The 4513-nt window shown below is 41.5% G+C and overlaps 1 long non-coding RNA gene across 1 annotated transcript; it reads right to left on the bottom strand.

Moving 5' to 3' along the window:
- Positions 1–1069: 1069 nt before the first annotated feature.
- LOC134463225 (uncharacterized) lies at positions 1070–4513 on the bottom strand. Its single transcript, XR_010037680.1, has 3 exons — positions 4191–4513; positions 3012–3114; positions 1070–2299 (listed from the first exon to the last, which is right to left on the bottom strand). It is a non-coding gene; the product is annotated as an uncharacterized LOC134463225 (long non-coding RNA).

The following is a 4513-nucleotide window of genomic DNA, read 5'->3' as shown; positions in this document are numbered from 1 at the left end:
CAAAGAGTTTGTGTTCAGTCCACGTGAAAAACGGGGATTTCAAAGGGCATCGATTGCTGGTGTCGTAGTGTGACAGAGCAGGAGGTGTGCTGCCGTATTCGTGAATCGTGCTATGTTGTTGTTTCCCTAGTAGCCCACCATAGAAATAATACAATAGAATGGCCCATGAATGGAGCGGTCAATAGGAACGCTTGCGTCAAACAGGCCGCCATCTTGGAACATGGGAAGCGCCGCGGAGCGCTGCTTTGAAATGAATGAACGTCTATCGGAACCAAGCCAACATGCGGGATTAAATCCGCATAAATTGACATATTTGACCACCGGAGTTTTTAGGTTTTGTTTAATCCTGGTTTGTTACAAAATGTTAGTCATTTACTTACCCTGAAAAATTAATAGTTAAACCATTTTTTGTCAACATAGCCTACATTTACGCTCAACTAATTAGGCCTACCTTTTCCCCATTCATACCAGCTGTACGAGACTTCCTGATGAACAGGGCATAGCCTACCTCGAAAACGTTTACATGGGGGAAAATTAAACATACACATTTCACAAGCAAATAACTAGGCCTACATTATACTTGGACAAAATATTTACAATGAATCATTAGTTTCTTCATTCCCGTCTGTAAAAAGCGTCAGCTAAGAAGAGCAATGTAATGTAATCTAATGTACCGTATGAGTGTATAGCCTACCGTTGTCTACAGGCTATTGGTTACGTTATGGACACTATCTAAATTAGGCTACATTACACTTGAATGTGCCATCATTGTGTAGGGCCTACACGAATGCAATATTTGCACAAGTCACAACAGTGAAGGCTGGTTTATTGTTTGGTGCCTTATAATATTTGAGGGCTGCACTAACCAAGCTACAACAGCACCGTTGTCTTATTTCTGGACATCTCCAATAAGACCAGCAATAAGCCCTATGGGCCCAGTTTCAACAATGTGATCACAGGTTAAATCCATAATTTCCTGAAACCCTTTGATCCTATTCAGCATGTTTACAATAAATATTACATAGGCCTACACAGGGTTGGTGAGGTTACTTTTGAAATGTAATAAGCTACATATGTTATCAGTAATGTAATCCCATTACCATAATATTTAAGCAATGCAACAGATTGCTTTGACTACTTTATTCCCAAATATTTACAATGGTTTCAGTGAATCGTTAAAAAACAAAAAAAATAGGAAACTTAAAGTTTAACTCCAGCCAATTTCAACATGCTCCCACTAAATAATAATAAAAAAAACCATCTTGATTTATTCCCCAAAACATCCAAAAGGTTATGCAAAATCAGACAACTAGCAAACAGCGATAAACAAAATCTGCCCCCATTAGAATAGCTCAAATCCCGGAAAGGGCTGAGCCAAAAAATGCAGCATCACCAGATAAGTCGAGGGTAGTGTGAGCAATACAACTGCATGTTGAAATTGGCTGGAGTTATCCTTTAAGCAGAGTTTGGCAATGAAAGTACACAGCAAGGCCTGACCACACTTCAATTTATTGAAAAAAGACAACTATATACACAATCAACATCAGAACCCCGCCACAACCATCCATTAACCAATGTACTTCAGACATTTCGATGGTAGGGTCACAGGGATGTTGATGTGACGTGCTTTAAAATCAGTTGACGTTGTTGTGGAGGTGTGCCCTCCCTGTTGATATTGGTCAAACCTCCTGCTGTTAGAGTGGTCATTTTAGGATGGTGGGCCAGGTGTGTTAGAGCACGTATGCCCCCTCATCCCTGGTTTTTGTTCACAGGGATGAGGGGGCATACATGCAGTCACACACCTAGACCACCATCCAAAAAGGATAACTCAGTAGGAAGTGTGACCAACCTGTCAATATTGACAGGGAGGGCACACCTCCATAACAACATCAGCTCATTTCAAAGCACATGACACATCAACATCCCTGTGACCCTACCGTCGAAACATATCTGGTAAAATCCAGAAGAACAGCCTCTGAAGACCTCATTTACCAACCCTTCCTCAGGGGAAGATATCTACCTGATCAGGAAATTAGCTAGAAATATGCTCAAGGCTTACGGTCCTATCATCAGTCCCTTTGGAACAGTTAAATGGCAACACATTGTTGATCTGAATAATGTTCAGGATCCTGAGGGTCTTCATGCAGCAAAAACAAGGTGATCAGAAGGCATGTTGACTTTGATGGCCAAAAGATGAAGGTGTCTGTGGCAGCTCAAACATTGCGTTGATCTGTGGCACTGGCGCTCACTGTGCTGAAGGGCGCAGGATATCAGCAGTTCACAGCCTGTTCTCCAACTGCTGAGCATTTAAAAAACATTCACATTTTAAAAAACATGCCAAACAGTGACATCAACACAGCAAAACTGAGGGCCTCACTTGTTTGTTTCTACAAGCTTATTTGTCAGTCTGTTTTCAAGTAAAAACACCCTTGATCTGATAATGGGCCACTTGGTCAAGCTGGTTATCTAGGTGAAACAGTGGTACAAAAAGTAAAAGCAAAGAAACCCTGCCACAGATTCCCTCCAACATAGGTTTGACCTCTCCAAGTAACTGGCTGTGACTCAATATCAGATCAAGAAAATGTCTGTAAAATACTTGTATTGGTAAGAGTTTACAACTAGGTTTTAGGCCTCAAAATTCTAGTTCTACAATTCTAGTGAGTTTTTGGAGGACTGGCGTTCATTTAAGAGTGACATGACTAACTGAGCATTTTTACTTGAAAATAGACAAAAATACGCTTATTGAAATGTGCTGGGCCATCAGTTGTGCCGTGTTGACGTCAGGTGGATAGACAGCTGACATTGCTGTTGGACAACAGCTAGAATTATATTTTTTGGTAAGCACATCTACATGTGTTCATGCACAGTTTTGATGCCCTCCATGTAAATACAAAATGAAAATCCACGAAACATACCGAGAATGCATAAATGAAAAGGTTCGCTTCATTAATACAATTGAAGATTCCAATATAAAACACTAAAAACATCAGAAATCAAATAAGAAAAGTTACCAAGTGTCTGTAGCCCGTCAACTCAATGCTGACTGGAGGGTCACAAACGCAGACAGTCACCCCATGCCCTCCATGAAGAGTGGAACACAGGACTGGAACTACCCTAATAAAAGTTAAAAACAAAACATTAGGAGCCAATATGCATATTATTTACTCAGTTAAAACACAGTACAGTAATCCTTAATTATATGCATGACAGGGGGATCAAGTGATGGTGGCAAATGGCTGCAGCAAGAGAGTGGTAAGAACTTCACAAGTCATGCTTTAAAACTTCCTAGTCAGTCATGCGACTCAGAACAAGTCAAATGATTCAGGGCCCTCATTTATCAAGCGCATCAAACGTGCCTAAATCTACGCACACCCCAGACCATGAGTGCGTTGCAATATGCGACCTTGCCTCCTCCACTTGCGCTTGCCTCCTCGTCCCGCCTCCTGGCCCCTCCTCTGTGGAGAAAACGATAAAGTTTCCCAGCTGTCAGCCTAGCCACAACAACTTTTGAGGGACTGTTTTTCATTCACCATCCCAATTGCAAATGAGAAAAAGACTCTACAATTGAGCTTTTGCAAGATATTGAAATATAATGCTGTTGTCAGTGATGTCATCATGACATATTACTTCCTGGTACGAGGAGGGAAGCAAGTGGAGGAGGCAAGGTCGCATATTGCAACGCACGCCATGCGTGCACCATCCTCCTGTTGAAAGCACCTCCACCTCCTCCACGGAAATGTCTCCACCTGTGCACTTGCTGCCAGCACTTCATGTGACGCGTGTGTTCATGTGCGAGAGAGAGAGAAACCCAGACAGTGTTGCCAGATATATGATGATTATTGTATTTGTACCATAATTGTCAATTTTGTCCTCACTGATCAAAAAAGCATGATGTACAATCATTTCAGAGTTGTAATTCAGTTCATTTTGATGCCTTGAAACAACAATCTGGGTCTTGTACGATAATCTCCTCCCAAATAGTCCCCAAAAAGGATAATTTTGAGGTTTTGGTAGATAATTCAGCATTTTCCAGCTGGCAACACTGAACCCAGATCCCCACATAGGCAAACACAGTATGACACCATCAAGGTTATCTACTTATAAATGCATACATGATGTTCCTTAGTAGAGCCTGAAAGAACAATTCATGATTAATTATGAGATATCATGCAACTAATTGTTTGACTAACCTTGGACAAGTGTTTGGGGAAGTTGAAGTTGAAATTGATGGCTCTCTGAGCCGAACAGTTTGCTCAGGAGGTAAGTGGCAGCATCAGATCAGCATTGTTTTGGCACAAACCTCTCTCTCTCTCTTCAAAGCCAGAGCCCATGCCCGCCTCGCTCCTTCTTTTGGGCCATCTGCACAGAACAAGTTGTAGTAGCAATAACCTTATCAACTTTATCCTTCCAGTGCAAAGCAGAATAGCAACATTTGGTGCGAGATGTGTACATGATCCTTATGTTTGTGTAACCACGTTAATAACGTGGCGCTTTCTTGAAAACAAAACTTACC

Source organism: Engraulis encrasicolus, chromosome 14 (genome assembly GCF_034702125.1).
Source record: "Engraulis encrasicolus isolate BLACKSEA-1 chromosome 14, IST_EnEncr_1.0, whole genome shotgun sequence".
NCBI lineage: Eukaryota > Metazoa > Chordata > Actinopteri > Clupeiformes > Engraulidae > Engraulis > Engraulis encrasicolus.
The sequence above is the reverse complement of the archived record's forward strand: the minus strand, read 5'-3'. Positions and strand labels throughout refer to the sequence as shown.